The 18,921-nt window shown below is 36.6% G+C and overlaps 1 protein-coding gene across 2 annotated transcripts in view; it reads left to right on the forward strand.

The window, feature by feature from the left end:
- Nucleotides 1–842: 842 nt before the first annotated feature.
- The window catches only part of LOC131430992 (serine-rich adhesin for platelets), a 371,249-nt gene continuing 353,170 nt past the window's right edge, over nucleotides 843–18,921 (forward strand). The window contains exon 1 of one of the 2 annotated variants that reach the window (XR_009229618.1): nucleotides 843–1,314. The gene's annotated coding sequence lies outside the window, so the exon portion shown is untranslated. The remainder of the gene's footprint in view (nucleotides 1,315–18,921) is intronic. The other variant, XR_009229616.1, reaches the window with a different exon arrangement.

The raw sequence follows: 18,921 nt of genomic DNA on the forward strand, positions 1-18,921 counted from the left end.
AAAGAAATATTTTTTCGGTGAACTGCTGCCAGCCAGGTGGGTTAAAAATCACTCGCAAGCTTTTATAAATTTCGCAGTCTTGCGTTTCAACCTGCTGGTATCTTGCTGACACTGACATAAATAATTCCTGGGGGGAGCTTAAATCAAATCTTAGTATTACCAAACCGTGGGAAGATTGCATTTCAAACGGGGACTACAAGACATCGTTCTTAATTCGTTCATCTTCAACGCAAAACTGAATATCGAATTTATTTATGCAAATTTAGTGTTTTTAATACCTTATCGTCCTGTACTGCACATAAATTCTTGCGAATGCTGTCATATTTATTGTATAATTAAAGAACATTACTCCTACCGACTTGAACACAGAACGAGTTAATATTTTCGTCGGATACGAGCCGAAGCCAACCTGCACGTAGGAGTGTAAATCGTATTAGATCCAAGCCCGGAACAACCTGAGATATTGGTGTGACAGCAGTTCATATTTAAAAACCTTACGGTTCAGTTCGGCGATCTGTTTGCTCTTAAATAATAAACTTAGGTCACCAGTTTTCCAAATCTTATACACATTGATAAAGACTGAAATATACCAACCGTTCTTCGAAAGGAATCAAAGTGAATATAATTCAAACTCGATCAGTGACAGTTTGCCCAAAAACGGTGGAATCCAAACACGCAGGCGGCAGGTTGCCCAAAAACGAAAGGTTGTCCATTAAAAATAAAACCGAAAAAAACTAAATCTCGAAACATTTCGCTAGACTGATCACAGCGGTACTGGAGGATCAGTTTTCACTTGGCAGCAGCTCGGATCGCTAACGAAAAATTACTTTTTGATGTGCAAGCGCGCACAATTGAGACAAGTCTAAATTTACGATTTCGCCAGAAGCAAGCACTCTAGACAGAAGGCGGCAAATTTTTCGCGGTATTGAATCATGTTGATTTTACTGAAGACATTGTGGTGCTAGAAGTGCAATTTGTCATGAAAGGATTTAATCATTTCTGTTGAGATAGTACAAAATTAGTCGCTAGTCGGCATTAAAAACTACGCCGCAAACTGCCTGCGTTGTACAGTTCTGTGTGTGGCGGATACGAAAACATCGCGTAGGAGTCCTCGGAGACCTTGATGGTCTCGCCGATCAACTAAGTGGATTCGAAGCTCATGTACCGACCTCTTGACTTTAGCTGGATGGAAATGAAGTTGTGCTAACGTTTTTCGTGTGTGTGTGTGCATTTGCTGCAGGGATTAACTTTGACAGGTTTGGTTAAACCAATGGTGGACAATTAGTTCGATGTTTTGGTTCCTGTCACCAGGTGGTAAGTAGCCTTACAAGTACTTACAAGTACACAATTGCAATGTACATGGAATTTAGTAATCTTTCAAAACCAGTTTTTATCAATGAAGGGCGGATAACCCAGTAGAAATATAATACGCTCATTAAATGGTTATGAGTTCTGGGAAAAATAGGCAAATAACAACAAAACTTCATCAAAAATTGTCACGTGAAAGTACAGACTATACGGAGTATGGTCTAAACGGAGAACCTCCCAATCCCAGAATTGTAGTATTTTTTGATTTTGTTTACACGCTGATTGTTTCAACAAAAAAAAACAAAAAATTAATAAACTAATATGTCTTTTGATTTCTAAATAAAAAGCAAAGCCTTGGTATTACATTCCTGTAGTGGAATTTGACCTTCTGTTTCATCAGACTTCGCAGCCGATTTAGAGTGTACAGAACCATTGCATGGCTAGTGCTACGGTTCTACTGACACTACGAATCCTTTCAGGTCGGGACTCGAACATACGGCAACTGGTTTGTAAGACCAGCGCCCTATGCATTGAACCGCCAACCCAGGACAATTTTTAAATAAACGGCACTATTAAAATTGAAAATTCAATGTTGAATGCGTTTAATGAATAATAATAAACTTCAATGAAATCAGTGTACTAAGAATACGCAAATACGCAAAAAATCTCATATTCTAGATGTTTTTCCTTCATTGTCCGCCTTAAATGAATGTATAAATTCGTTACATTGATCTTTCGATGGTTTGATCACTCGAAAGCTGCCTACTCCCTACTTTTTATCATGAAAAATGTGCTTATGTGGAATTTTTGAGAACTTGAAATTACAGGACAAGTTCCGCGTGAACTTTCTCGCTGTTTAAGAAAACACGTGGTAATATTTGACAGTTCGAGATACAGAACAAGTTCCGCGTGAACTTTCTTGTTGCATAGAAGCTGAACAATGTATTCTAGAAGTAGCTTAGATTCTGTCCCTTTTATCCGAACTTTTGGTTAGCTGGGATGCATTCGCTTTTCACGGAGATGGCCGATCTACAAATTCAGATTCAAATGAAAGGACTCTTAACCAGATCGACATTCCGGTTCGGAAGTAATACGGTAAATTGGGCAACAAAATTATTAAAAGTGCATACTCTGAAATCTTTTTTGATGCGGGTTTTTATGCGTTTTTTACCAGGCTATTTTTCCGCGAGTTTTCAAAGGTATCCGGTTTTCTTGATATGTCTTAGATTTTATTTAACTCTACTCCTTGACACCAGTGGCGTACCGAGGCAATTTGGCACCCGGGGCAAAATAAGAGATTTGCCGCCCCATCGTTGGTTTAGCGAGCGCAAAAAAAACCCTTTTTAATACACCTAGTGGTGTGATAATGCCTTTCTCTTCTTTCATAACAGTCTCATGAAAATATTTTTCATACTTTTATTAAAAAAATTCGGATACTAATTTTGACACCAATATATTCAGATTGATTCGAGTAGTTCACAAAAGCATGCTTCAGTGTTTATGTCACACAGTCGGCATCATTTTTCCAAACTAGTGCTTGACATTTGCCATGCCAATCGACGTTTCAGGCCATTTTAAGATTTTTGGCACCAAAAAAATTCTCGATTTCGGAAATTTCTTGGTGCTCCCCGCTATGGTGCTTTTTCAAGATCAAAAATTTTCGAACTTTAACCGCTGGGCAGCACCCCTTACCCATGTCCGATTTAGCTCAAATTTAGCATGAGGACTTTTTACGAAATGCTTAAACTTCTGAACAGTAGCGCTTTACGAAATTAGAGGTGATCCCAAAATATTGGCACCCTTATATACATTAGAGCGGTAAAAAACAACTTGTTTTGTCGGTTACGTCACTTATACCATTATATCTCCGGAACCAAAAGTCACAGCCATTTGGTCTTCATACCTGATCAATGGTCCGATAGTAGCTTTCGAACGAGCATTGAGCGCCTTCAAATATTTTCGAAAAGTGCACACATACACATACACACAAAGGTATTTTCCGATCTCGTCGAACTGAGTCGATTGGTATATAACACTATGGGTCTCTGAGGCTTCGCTCGAAAGTCGGTTTTCCAGCAATTCAAATACCTTCCTATAAAGAAAGGCAAAACAAAAAGCTGTATTTCATCTCCGGAACGAACGATGACGTTGGGCGAGCAAAAAAAGAAAAGTTCCCAAGGATTAGATTGCCGACCCCCTTAAAAACGTTGCCTCCATAAAAACGTTACGCCACTTCTTAACACATAGTAAATTTTCGATGTTTTTAAAAAAAAACTTTTTTAGATTACACAAGAAATCGAGGTTCTATGCATTCCTAAACCACTTGGTATCAAAATAATTATATATATATATATATATATATATATATATATATATATATATATATATATATATATATATATATATATATATATATATATATATATATATATAACAGTTCGGCTGAAAAGTTCGTATCGTTTAATAGAAACACACATTTTTTTGCCTAAATTTGTTTTTATTATTCAACATAATTGCCATCAGAGGCGATACAGCGATTATAGCGATCTTCCAACTTTTCGATACCATTTTTGTAGTACGATTTGTCCTTTGCCTCAAAATAGGCCTCAGTTTCAGCGATTACCTCTTCATTGCTTCTAAATTTTTCATCAGCGAGCATTCTCTTGAGGTCTGAGAACAGGAAAAAGTCACTGGGGCCAAATCTGGAGAATACGGTGGATGAGGGAGCAATTCGAAGCCCAATTCGTTCAATTTCAGCATGGTTTTCATCGACTTGTGACACGGTGCATTGTCTTGATGAAACAACACTTTTTTCTTCTTCAAATGAGGCCGTTTTTTTGAAATTTCGTCCTTCAAACGCTCTAATAACGCTATATAATATATGATGGGTTTTCCCTTTTCAAGGTAGTCGATGAAAATTATACCATGCGAATCCCAAAATACAGACGCCATAACCTTACCGGCCGATTGTTGAGTCTTTCCACGCTTTGGGTTCGGTTCATCGCGTGCAGTCCACTCAGCTTACTGTCGATTGGACTCCGGAGTAAAGTGATGGAGCCATGTTTCGTCCATTGTTATATATCGACGAAAAAAATCGGTTTTATTTCGATATAACAGCTCCAAACACTGCTCAGAATCATCAATTCGTTGTTGGTTTTGATCGATTGCGAGCTCACGCGGCACCCATTTTGTACAAAGCTTTCTCATATCCAAATATTCGTGAGTAATATGTCCAACACGTTCCTTTGATATTTTTAGGGTGTCAGCTATCTCGATCAACTTCACTTTACGGTAATTGAAAATCATTTTGTGGATTTTTTTCACGTTTTCATCGGTAACAGCCTCTTTTGGACGTCCACTGCGTTCATCGTCTTCGGTGCTCATATGACCAGTACGAAATTTTGCAAACCACTTACGAATTGTTGCTTCGCCCGGTGCAGAGTCTGTATAACACTCATCAAGCCATTTTTTGGTATCGGCGGTACTTTTTTTCATCAAAAAGTAGTGTTTCATCAACACACGAAATTTTTTTTTTCCATTTTTTCACAATAACAAAAGTAGCTTCACTCAAAATGCAATATCTCACAAACTAATAATCAGACAGCTGTCAAATTTATACACGTATCTTTTGAAGGTTGGTACTAACTGAAAATGGTATGGATTTAATTCTAGTGGCGCCCTCTCATAGAAACGATACGAACTTTTCAGCCGATATACATATATTCGATTCTTGAAAGATTAACCGAAATCGGTTCAGTTGACCGTTTACTGATAATGAAAACAATTGGATTAGTTTTTTGGTCGATTTTAAATTTTTCACGTTTTTTGTTTCGCACGCGTGAAGATATAAAATTTTTAACACACTTTACTCTATAATTCCGGAACCAGATTTCGGATCCGGATAAAATTCTGGAATTCCATACAAGACCACAGTACCTTCCATTAAAACCTAAGTTTGTGAAAATTGGTCAAACAATCACTCAGAAAAGTACGTGAGATCAATTTGAGAAAAAATGATCACTATTTCGTGTACCTCCGGAATCGGAAACTTTAGAATCAAGATAGCTAAAATCGATTTGTTTGGAAGTCTACTGATAATAAATATCGAATAGAGTAGTTTTGGGGCTAGTTTAGATATTTTTTTTCGTTTTTTGTTTCGCCCCTCTAAGTGATGCTACAAAATTTTTTACAAACTTTACCCTATAATTCCGGAACCGGAAGTCAGATCCGAATGAAATTCAGAAGTTTTGTGTGGGACTATCAGACCATTCATTTGAATCAAAGTTTGTTGAAATCGGTCACGCCATCTGGAAGAAAAGCGAGTAAGTAAATTTTAATTGGAATTTTTACATTAATCACCTAATAATTCTGGAACCGGAAGTTCGATACGAATAGAATTCGGAAGTTTTGTGAAGGACCATGAGAACCTGAACCTGAGTTCGATAATCAGTCGCGCCATCTATGAGAAAAGTTAGAACACACATTTTAATTTTGTTGCACATTTTACCCCATAACACCAGAACCGGAAATCGGATCTTAATAATATTCAGGAATTTTGTATGGGACCACAAGACCACACCCACACACACACACACACACACACACACACACAGACATTTTGCGTACTCGACGAACTGAGTCGAATGGTATATGACACTCGGCCCTCCGGGCCTCGGTTCAAAAGTCAGTTTTCACAGTGATTGCATAACCTCTCTATATGAGAAAGGCAAAAATGCATTTGATTTAAGTAATGATAGCTCGATCAATTTTCACAAGCTTGGCTTCAAATGAAATGTATTTTTTTTTTACTCATTCTATTCAAATGAACGAATCCTACAAAATAACGTTTGAATGGGTGACTTGCGTGAAATCAGTGAATTTTTAAAATAAAAACCTGTTTTAATCCATCTAGTGGTGTGCCAGTCATAAATATTACTAAGGGATTCATCAAAAACTTTTCATTGAATCTTGCACAGAAACAATAATGAGGTGACTTCCGGTTCAAAGTGGTTTTTAGCAATCAACTAACAAAACACACCCGATAAAAAAAATTTGGCTAGTTCAAAAGACATTCTCCGTTTTTTTATCGGTATGTAGGAGACACCGGGGTGAAAATACCTAGAGTAAGGCGTTCGGTTGCCGGTACCCCACCGTAACTTTTGACAGAAAGCAGATAGCGTCATTCCGACAAATGTCATGTGTGTGTAATAACAACTCGTTCTTTTTGTGCTGAATACCAAAGCAAACAGACGCTTATACTTTTTGCTGCGCTCAAAACAAATTTTAATTGCGTGAAAATCAACACAAAAGTTTTTTCTGACTTTTTTTATAGTAAAGGGTGATTTTTTAAGAGCTTGAGAACTTTTTTAAACAATAAAACGCATAAAATTTGCAAAATCTCATCGGTTCTTTATTTTAAACGTTAGATTGGTACATGACATTTACTTTTTGAAGATAAATTCATTTAAATGTTGACCGCGGCTGCGTCTTAGGTGGTCCATTCGGAAAGTCCAATTTTGGGCAACTTTTTCGAGCATTTCGGCCGGAATAGCCCGAATTTCTTCGGAAATGTTGTCTTCCAAAGCTGGAATATTTACTGGCTTATTTCTGTAGACTTTAGACTTGACGTAGCCCCACAAAAAATAGTCTAAAGGCGTCGAATCGCATGATCTTGGTGGCCAACTTACCGGTCCATTTCTTGAGATGAATTGTTCTCCGAAGTTTTCCCTCAAAATGGCCATAGAATCGCGAGCTGTGTGGCATGTAGCGCCATCTTGTTGAAACCACATGTCAACCAAGTTCAGTTCTTCCATTTTTGGCAACAAAAAGTTTGTTAGCATCGAACGATAGCGATCGCCATTCACTGTAACGTTGCGTCCAACAGCATCTTTGAAAAAATACGGTCCAATGATTCCACCAGCGTACAAACCACACCAAACAGTGCATTTTTCGGGATGCATGGGCAGCTCTTGAACGGCTTCTGGTTGCTCTTCACTCCAAATGCGGCAATTTTGCTTATTTACGTAGCCATTCAACCAGAAATGAGCCTCATCGCTGAACAAAATTTGTCGATAAAAAAGCGGATTTTCCGAATGGACCACCTAAGACGCAGCCGCGGTCAACATTTAAATGAAATTATCTTCAAAAAGTAAATGTCAGGTACCAATCTAACGTTTAAAATAAAGAACCGATGAGATTTTGCAAATTTTATGCGTTTTATTGTTTAAAAAAGTTCTCAAGCTCTTAAAAAATCACCCTTTATAATAAATTGAAGACCACTTAATCGAAAAGTTGAGTGGATTGATTATTTATGAGGTGAGATCGATCTAATTCGTGATTTAATACTGGATGCTATTAAAATTTTCTCAGCCAGAGTAATTTTTGCCATTTTCAAAATGTTTACCGATTTCGGTTACCAGTTGTTAGCTAGGGATTTTAGCTTTCCATTGATGTATATATGTCCGCATATTGTGCACTTAGTCAGAAGTTATAAGCTTATAATAAAAGGGTGTCGGTAACCGAACACTCTCCCCTATTTTTGGTCTTGCGCCAAAAATATTGCGGATAAAAATAATAGTTCCAAAGCTACAACCTACAAAACGGTATATGGTTTGATGTACATATCCCTACTTATGATGTACATATCTTCACTTATATGGGCGCAATGTGGCTCGGAGTGTTGGTCAGTCTCATTTTAACGCAAAACAATCACATATGACTGAATATTGTGTGTAAATCAAATTGTTTGGTCTAATTGCTTTTTGCAACTGTTTTATATATGAAAAGTTCAATTTAATCCTTAAATCAATGATTCTATTAAAGAAATATGTGAAATAAAATGCAATTGCCTTTGAGTTACACAAGTAAAAACAATTTTATCATAAAAACCACTAGTACCATTCGATTTAGCGCGTCCTAATTATCTGAAAACACTCATCGAGCATGATTTGTTTCAGGGAATATATTCTACAATAAAAAATCTCTGAAACAAGAAAATTTTATTTTTGGCGAAAAAATCGACACTTTCGCACTCAGTGACCACTGAGGCTCGAATGAGAGGACGGCATGTCAAATTAACATTAACTAATCGTAGCTAATGCTCGAGCCCACGTATAGAGGACATAACCGATGGGACCAGTTTTGCCCCCGTCTTCCCTATATAAAAATTATCTCGAACTCTGTAATTCCGGATTCGGAAATCGTAACAAGAGAAAATTCAATCGCGTTCTATAGAATTGCATGACCTATATTTGGATATGAGTTTGTTGAAATCGGTTCAATCATCTCGGAGAAAATTTAGTGCATGTTTTTAGCATATTTTGCTCAACCGGAACCGGAAATCGGATCTGCATAAAATTCAATACATGGGAAATTCGTTATATGGGAAAGTTCAAAGTATTACCTTTTATATGAATATAAGTTCGTAAAAAATCGATTGGGTCATTTCCGAGAAAATCAAGTGCATATTTTTTGCATACATAGGCATTTTGCAATCTCGACGAACTTGATCAAGATGAGTTATTGTGTTCTCTACCAACCGCCGATTTTCTAACAAAAACTTTTTCGTGACTTATTTTGTAATAGAAAGTTTTTATTCAACAATTTGAGTAATATTTCGTAAAAAACTTTCTGTAGGATTTGTCATTTTTCGATTTTTGCCTTTCTCATATAAAAAGGCTATGCAATCAATATGAAAACCGACTTTTGAACCGAGTCTCGGAGGGCCAAGACTAATATACCATTCGACTCAGTTCGTCGAGTACGCAGAATGTCTATGTGCGTATGTATCTGTGGTCGATTTTCTCAGAGATGGCTGGACCGATTTTCACAAACTTAGATTCAAATGAAAGGTCTCTTAATTCCATAACATGCAGTTTATTTTCACCCGGATCGATTTTCTGGTTCGGGAATAGCGGAGTAAAATGTGAAAAAAATGAAAAAAAGTGTTTTTCTCAGAGATTGCCTAAAAGATTTGGTTGAACTCATATTCAAATTAAAGAACTTATAGTTTTACAGCCTGCTATTGGATGTCATATGGATTCGACTTCCAGTTTCGAAGTTACGATAAAATATTCAAAATGAACTAAAAAAAAACTCGATTTATCATTCACCCAATTTTTATAAGCTTAAATCAAATATATTATATATCAATATGGATCACTTTAACGAATTCAATACAAATCGAAAAGGACATCACAGTAACACCATCTCGTGACGTTCAAGGCTATTAGTTTAGTCAAATTTAATAGTCTGCGTTTATCGTGCACCCAGAAGTGAAATGTCACAACTAATTGAGCATGATGCCCAAATAGAGGTGTGAACATTTTCATGTGTTTTTCTGACGAAAGTAAATATTGCCTATAAATAATGTAGAATTACGTTCTTTAAGACCTATCGTCTTAATCACCAACGAAAATGAAAATTTTCGGAGGATGTTTCACTTTCTTCAATTTCATTTGTAATAAATGTTCATAGTGGCAGCACTGTGTAATTAAAATCAGCCGTTCTTCTTTCTAGTGAATTAATGTGTAAGCAAAAAAGATTTGTTAACTGTAAACTTACTATGATTTCGACCTGTTTGTCTCACGGATAAACAGTAAATTAAAGACATAGAGCAATACCAGTAGTGCCAACAGCATTACAAACAATAATATACCGTAGTATTACATATCTGCTGTTCAATGATATGCTCTGAACAAACTGGACTGGAATCGGGAATCATTATCACAGTAAACCTGAATACAAATGGATTAAATTTTCAAATCAAGAAATTGCAATACTTAATTCGGAAATGTTGGTAAAATTCTGGAATTAGCATTAGATTAATTCGTTTAGTTCTGCGTTTACATTTCACACTCATTTATATAAATAGGGAATATTTATATAACAATGTGTTCCCTTCCGAGTTAGTATCAGATTGCAATTCTAAACCGTATTTACAGCTTATTTTTTCGTGCAGTGTATATCGAGAAATATTCCATATATTTGGGTTTGTTTGATTCAGTGTACTGAAACCATGGCTGTCATATGTGCATTAAAAAATTTGTAGTGTATTAGTAACCTTTTTTACCACCGCACTTTACTGTGATGTCCCTCGTGAATCGCAAGAGTGATGCATATTGATATATAATATATTTGCTTAAATTCAAATGAATCTTCTTACAATCCCATATAGTCCTTACAAATTTCACCCGTATGTAACCTCCGGTTCCGGAATTACAGGCTGATTTGCATAAAAATTTAATTTTCAGGAAACAAAGCTTTGGTATTACCTTCCTTTACTGGAACTGGACCTTCTGTTTCAACCAACTTCGCAGCTGAATCATTGCGATCTTATTAAAAACCCAAAAATGGAACTCTTTTTATTTTCTCATAGGCAACTGAGTCGATTATAACAAACTTATGCTCAATTAAAAATGTCTACGTCTATAAAAATAGACTGTTTTTGACTTCGGTTCGGATCTGAATTCCGGTTCTGGAACAATAGGGTGAGTGTTTCAAATTTTAAATAGTCATTTAGAACAATCGAAGAATTCCTAGTAGTTTGAGTCAAAACTGTTAAAAAATGAAAAAGTTATCCAAGCGTTTTCCAAAACAAACTATTCAAAGAAAAGTTTTTTGAAGAATTCCTTAGTAATATTAAAAAAAACACGAGTTATATGATAAAGGTATCTTAACACAACAGGTTTTTTTTAAAAAAAAGCTTACATCATTCAGAGGTTAACCTATATTTGTGCTAGGACACAAAACCAATTTCTTTAGCTTTACGATTCGTCTTCGACTCGTCAGTGCATGACCGTTTATGTTGAACTGTCATGCCACCTAGTAGTCCAACATAAACCGCTAATGTTTGCGTTGTTGAAAATAGCAATTGCTATTTCGCGGTTTATTTTGATCTACTAGTGGCATAACAGTTTCACATAAATTGTTATAGACTGACGAGTCAAAGACGAAAGGTTGAGCTGAAAAAGGTTTAGATCTTTCCAAAAGACAGTCTAGATCAATTTTAGAAAACGAAAACATAATATGAAAAGTGTTCATGACTATAAATAAATGAGAACAATTGCAGAAAAAACTATGTGGTGGTGGGCACTTTACTTTGCCCATCAGTGTAGTCATGAATATAAAATTGGAAAGATAGGGGAAAGTCTTATAAAGCGCCCCTGCTAGCCAAAATGCCCCCTTTCCTTTCTTAAGCATTGAAGACTTTTCTGAACCAAAGTTTTATCACTAACACTATCTTTTCGTAGGATCTTTCTGCTATGCAAGTTTGGTGGTTGTCGTTTGCAGGAAAGTATGAAAAAACTAAAAAATTCATTTGGCAGCTTTTCGATGTAAGGTTTTGCTTCGACTAAATAGATGTTTTATCCGTCATTTCTTTGACATACTGATTATCTCAAAACAGTAACTTTATGGACATTTCAAGAAGCATAATGCATCATTGTTGTGGGATAAAAGGTATTTTGTTGTGTGTCATGCCACTGATTTGTTGTGAGACATATTTTACGGCTGCTGGGGCATTATGTCTGATGCTAGCGAAAAAAACTAAGAATGTGGCCGTTTTGAAAAATGTGTTTGTATCAATCAGTTGTCATCTTTTCTATTGGAGTCATTGAAAATTATGTTCCTCATCCTTGTTCCAATGAAATACTCACATTCTCCAGGAAAATTTATCAATACACTTGGAAATATCTCAATGTTTTCTTAAGGGGGGCATATTATAACACTTTACCCTACATCTCGTAACATAAACCAAGCATTGGTTCAGCTAACAACTAACAGTGGTTTACAATTGATAAGGAAAATTCATGCTTTTTCCGCGAACCTATCATTTGGTGGGTGGTAATGATTCACAACCGCACGAAAGGGAAAATATATCACCGGTTAGCTACCGATAATATTTCTCTACAGCCTATCAATTGTAGGTCAGTGAAGCGTAAAACTAGTGAAAATTGAACACGAAGGTTACGAAATTGTTTCCAAGAGCGTGAGTCAGTAGCTCACTGTTGGAGAAAGTTACGAATGCTCGGATGCAATCACATACAGTGATTCGATCAAATCTGCAAATGTGATAGATTGTGTTCGACTTCATGGAAATGTTATGATCGGTCACGCTCAGTCGTACAATTGGTCATAACTTAATATCATATGCTTGGTCAGTGAGTTTGATTTTGACTTGAGAGAATGGTTAGGAAATTTGCTGTCGGTTTGGTAACGATATTAGTAAAAAAAAAGTTTAAGTCTCTCGAAAGCGACAATATGTCTCTAAAGTCTATGGTTGGACATAAAAAATACAATGCCCACGTGCTTCTTCGTAGAGTTGCTTGTTGAGCATTGCTCCTGCAGAGCACTAGAAGCCGTACATTTAAACGAAGCCGGGGCTTCTAACCGGAATGAATAAATGCTGCCACCATCAAACGCCCACTGACAGAACTAACCTACACCCATTCCTATTGGCAACCAGCAACAGCTTCGTGTATACTTTGAATAAAAGCGGATCGGAAATGCTGAATCTAGCAAGGATTGAAATGTTCGTGTTTACCTGTAACCATTTGTTTTGTAATGTTCAATTCATACACGGAGTCGTAACCCATGGAACACCGGAATAGTGCTTATTTAAGTTTTGTATAAGTCCCGAAAACAGGCACAGTTTTTGTGTTTGAGCGAATTTTTATGCTGAGTATACAAACTTTCATTTTAGCATGTAAACAGAAGTAAACACTAGTAAACAGAACAATCGGATCTCGCTAGTTTAAAATGGCACATACATGTAACCGATTGAAAAAAATTTTTCTTCATTCTGAAGTATAAAAGAAAAATTGCTAATAGGAATGTCATTGTCGTACAGAAAAAAATATTGGAGAAATAATGGTCTACCGCACAGTTCTTTCCCAACCAAGTAATACGAAAACCCACTAGTTCAGAAAGCATTCCCTAAAACATCCGCCTACGCCAGTCATCTGTTTGCCAGCTGTTTGCGAAGAAATTTGGATGGTCCGCAAAAATCCAATAGGGACCAGTACAGAGAGCAAACAAATCCGAAATTTTCAACACTCGATGATGATTATCATGTCATTTTGGCAGAATTAGATGTCGATTTTTGAATTTGAACAGCTGGTCGGACGAGGTATGCAGATTAAGCATGCTTATTCTGTTTAGCTTTTCTCTCTGTTATGACCATGAACTGCGGCGACAGATTGATTGACACTAAATAGCTGAAATGCGACTTGTTTTGGCATTGAGATAGATTTGCAATCTAAGATTCGATTGAAAAGAATTCGCGCATACTAAGCAGCTTCGGTGTTTGAATGTAGGCAAACTTCCGTAGGTAGCACCGTCCAAATTTTTTGTCGTTACTCACTATTGAGCGCCTTTTCATAATTTACCCTGTACAAGAATGGATAGAACTTTATTGCGAATATGTTTTGCTGTATTTAACACAGTAACATGACGTTTTCTACAAATAATCGGAAATACGGTCAGCAATTGGTGATATAATTTTCAGTAGTTGAGAAATCCAAAAAAAAAACTTAAAATTGAAGTTCTCTTAAATGTTTGGTATGAGCAAGCATTATGGTGAAATTCAGTGCCAAAATCAACGCACAAAGCGTATCGTACAAAACCGACACATATAAATACGAAACATTTTCAGTGGTTGAGTGTAGTGGGCTTACGACAGGCTTTGTTTGACAATAATTATGTTCAGTATATAATCAAAATGCTCTTATAATTGATTTCTCGCCTATTGTGAAATCAAAACTTTTGGCATTATAACAATACTTCATCTTGCTGATTCCAACTATGTATCATTTTAAAAATGAACATAATAATATTCGAACAAGATCTTTTTTAGGTGCAACTACAACTAGTTTGTAAGATGTTCACTGAAAGTATCTAGTTTTTGAAGTGCACTGACATAGTGAATAATATTTTACCATTTCCCATTAATTTTAAAGGAATACTTTTTGTTCATGCTTGACGAGTGGATATCAATATTTTATACATTACAACTATTAAATTCGGTTTGAGGATATTCTTTTAAATATCCGACGGGTTTGACAAGTGAGTTATTATTATTACTGCCATATTAATTCCCAACATAAATTGGAAAGTCCTAGATGGTTAAAAACGATTTGTTGTGGATTTTTCAATATGTGATTGAATTTGACTATTGCATGAACATTTCACCGGCTGTATTACAATGAAGACATTTTTGTAAAGGTTTGTCGTTTTCGTGCATTGAAATTTATTCGGGTTGAAATATGCGCACTACTGAGTGTGCTGCTGAATGATGACATTTTTTACACTCCATCTTCTATTCGTTGCAGCACATTAGCTCAAATTATTACCCGTGTATTGGTACTCCGTTAGTCATAAAAAGTCCCCATACAAAATTTGAGCTGAATCGGATATGAGTTTTTTTATGCCAAAAGTCTTAAAATTGCATGAAACGTCGAGATTCAGTGTCATCCCGAAAATTTTTTTTTGAAGAATTAGACTTTGTGGGACTCTCAAAAAAGTCCCAGAAAGTCGATATCTATAAAAAAAAATTTCAAGATCGAAAATTTTCTAACCTTAACCGCTAGGCAGCACCCCTTACCCTTAAATTTTCGAATAATATTATCATATGCTTATTGCACAAGGTAGCCGGCTACCGATAATACATTGCAATTTTATCGCGTTTTATATTAGTATGTGCTTCCTACTAAAATACGAAACTCGTCGAACTCCGGACAGCCGTCTGTCGGGAGTTTCGATATTATACATTTAATTCATTGTGTTATGTTATTTTCAAATGGCCTGCCGTGATACTGGCAAGATATCGCTAGATTATCATCAATCGAACAACAATGCCTTTCGCGATACGAAGTAATGTCGATATCTACTTCCTAACCAAAATAATAAAATACTAAACGAATCCTCCTCGCAGTCTAAACTATATTTACATACGTCCTAGTTAAGCACGGTCCCAAAAAAGGAACTTCACGCGCGCGTCTTATACTGAGCGCGTAAAACGAAGAAAAATAGATCAAACGTTCCCCGAATAATCAACGGAATTTAGTCTAGCCTGACTTTTAGTGCGGTGAAATGTAATATAATGCAATGTAAAATATCTCTAAGGAACGATCTTACCAGTATTCTGCTTCGCCTATTCGCATTGCTGTACACCACGCGAAATGACACACTACTGAAAGAATAAAATAAAATACAAATTTTAGATTTTCAGCTTGAATCACACGATTGACTTGTAAATTTTCATACATTTCATATAAATCTGATAACACCGACAATGATATGCAGATGGCGCTTAGATCGTTAACAACGTTTAATTTTGGGCGGTAAATTTATATTAATGACGTCGTTTAATTTTGGGCGGTAAATTCGCAGTTTCCGTCGCTTGAACATTTTGTTTCGCGAATCTACAATATTCAATAAATAACACTTTTCACTAATCAACACATACTTATCACCATCCCTTTGTCGATATTTTAGGAATAATTGAATGCATCGACCCAGGTCATCTCTATCCCAAGAAGCTGGCAAGTGTTCTTTGGCGAGTCGCGCTATAGAATTCGTTGAAAGCAATCGGTCGCTCATAAATTTCACCCTCAATAGCACCACGTTTGGCTAAAATAGCGGCTCTTTCATTGCCTGGAATGGAGCAATGAGCCGAGACCCAAACTATTGTGATTTGATAATTATTGTTCAATATGTCGTTCAGGCACTGTTTTATTTTGCCCAAGAAAAACGGTTCATTTTTGCCAGCAGCGTTTGAACGAATGGCTTCAATTGCACTCAGACTATCTGTGAAGAGAAAATAATGGTTTGGAGATAATGTGACGATTATACTCAAACTATAATGAACTGCTGCTAACTCTGCTATATAAACAAATGAAGGTTCTTGAAGCCTAAATGAAACCGAAACATTATTGTTGAATATACCAAACCCAGTAGCCTCTTCAATTTGTGATCCGTCCGTGTAAAACATTTTCTCAGAGTCAATATGACTGAATTTACTTGTGAATATTTTTTGGATTTCCTTCGAGTGTAGGTGTTCCGAGATTCCACGCACTTCGTGCTGCATGGATGTGACGAAAAATAACGTTGAGTCAGGGACATTTACGAGGCTGTCAGGGATAGGAATATATCTTGAAGGGTCGATTTCCTGTGAAATATGGTTAAAATATACTGTCATGAATCTTGTTTAAGATTGAAGTTCGACCAGCCTTTCGAAGTTATTAATAACCAGGGGATTCAGTACCTCACATCTTATTAGCAGTCGCGATGAAAGCTCCTAAAAACGATTTTTCAATGGAAGAACTCCCGCCAGAACTTCAAGACTCATTGTATGTATCGAATGCATGCAGCCTAAGGCGATTCGCAAACGACGATGCTGAATTCGCTCAAGTTTAATAATATAAGAGCTTGCAGCGGAACGAAAGCAAACGCATCCATATTCCATCACGGAAAATATCGTTGTCTGATACAATTTTATTAGATCTTCCGGATGAGCACCCCACCAAGATCCTGTTATTGTTCGAAGAAAATTTACTCTTTGTTGGCCTTTTGTTATCAGATACCTAATGTGTCCTCCCCATCAAACCACTCCCCGAGGTGTTTGAAAGTCAAAATCTGTTGGATCGTTCTTCCCATCATATGAAGCTGAAGCTGCGCGGGATCATAGTTTCTTGAAAAGACGACCAGCTCTGTTTTCTCCGCAGAGAATTCGATACCCAGATGAACAGCCCAAACGGACAAGTTATCTAAGGTATCTTGCAATGGTTTTTGCAGATCAATAGTTTTGGGTCCAGTAACTGAAACCACGCCATCATCTGCCAATTGTCTTAGTGTACATGGGGTTAGGAGACAGCTGTCAATGTCGTTTACATAGAAATTATACAGGAGCTGACTGAGGAATGAGCCTTGCGGGAGACCCATGTAGCTAATTCTGATTGTTGCCAAATCGCCATGTGAAAAATACATGCACTTCTCTGACAATAGGTTGTGCAAATAATTATTTATAAACGCTGGAAGTCTATGTTGGTGGAGCTTGTCTGGAAGAACATCAATGGAATGAATCAAATGCTCCTTTAATGTCTAAATATACAGAGGCCATTTGTTGTTTTTGAGCGAAGGCAATTTGTATGTCAGACGAAAGTAATGCAAGGCAATCATTCGTCCCTTCATTTCTTCGGAAGCCAAACTGAGTATCTGTCAACATACCGTTCGTCTCGACCCAAGTGTCCCCAATATTTTTTTAGAACAATTTTCTGATGCAGGACAACATTGCAATGTGTTTATATGAGATATGCCATTGGAAGCTGGTTTTCCCGGCTTTTGAATGGCGATAACTTTCACTTGCCTCCAGTCAGGTGGAACAATATTTTATCAAGAAACTTGTTGAACAATTCCAACAAACGTCTTTTTGCAAGGTCGGGCAGATTCTTCACCAAGTTGAATTTAATTCTGTCCAACCCAGGAGCGTTATTGTAACAAGACATGAGTGCTATGGAAAATTCCATCATTGAAAAGGGGCTATCGATAGTACCATTATTTGGAGAAGACTCCCGAATAATGGTCTGCGTAGGAACAGAATCTGGACAAACTTTCCTCGAAAAATCAAATATGCTTCGGTTAGAGTATTTCTCACTCTCATTTCCTACGTTACGATTCCTCATTCGTCTGGCCGTGTTTCTCTTGACAAACCTTCGACAAAATGTTTCCAATAGATACATTGCTTTGCCCGAAGTATGCTCTTGTACTTGATTTCTAAAACCAAAAAATTTTCAAAATTCTGAGGAGTTCCTCCTCCTCGTTTAAAAAACGTCTTGAAAGCATTTGTGTTTAGCATCTGAACACTCTTTGGTGGGGGTTTGGAAGCCCTCTGTTGGTCGATGGACCAAAAAATCGTTTGGTTTGGGCTTGTTCTGCGGCCTCCAGAATTGAACAAACGAGGAAGTTATATTCTTCAAATGGGGGGAACTCTTCCATTGAAGTTAAGACACTTGAAATATTATTTTGGTATTTAATCCAGTCAATATTTTTTGTCAAACCATATGGAATATTAACTGAATTAGCATTGCCTTTGTTACTGCTAATTGAGATTATGATTATTGGTAAATGAACGCTACCGTGTAAATTAGGAAATACTATCCAGGTGCAATCTAGTGAATTGAAGTCGAGCAAAGAGATGAATCTAATGCACTTGAACGTGCAGGAGGTCTTGAAATCCGTGTCATGCTACCCATATTCAATACTGTCATGTTGAAATTGTCGCAAATATTATATATTAAAGATGATCTGCTATCATTGTAAACGGAACCCCACATCATTCCGTGCGAATTGAAAGCTCCTAAAATCAAACGTGGAGCAGGAAATGTTTTGTTTTATTCCGATGTTTTTTCTGATGCATATCAGCTCAAATTGTGATGAAACTGCTACGCAGCAGTTCAAATTGAATTACTAAACTGACAAAATACACACTTAGAAAAAACCGTGTAAATTCACGTCTTCATAGATGCAAATAAAAGTAGCGTCGTAATTCACTTAAATTTACAATTCAAAGCATGTAAAGATAAGTCATATCATTAAATACACAGTTAATTTAGCTGA

Source organism: Malaya genurostris, chromosome 2 (assembly GCF_030247185.1).
Source record: "Malaya genurostris strain Urasoe2022 chromosome 2, Malgen_1.1, whole genome shotgun sequence".
NCBI lineage: Eukaryota > Metazoa > Arthropoda > Insecta > Diptera > Culicidae > Malaya > Malaya genurostris.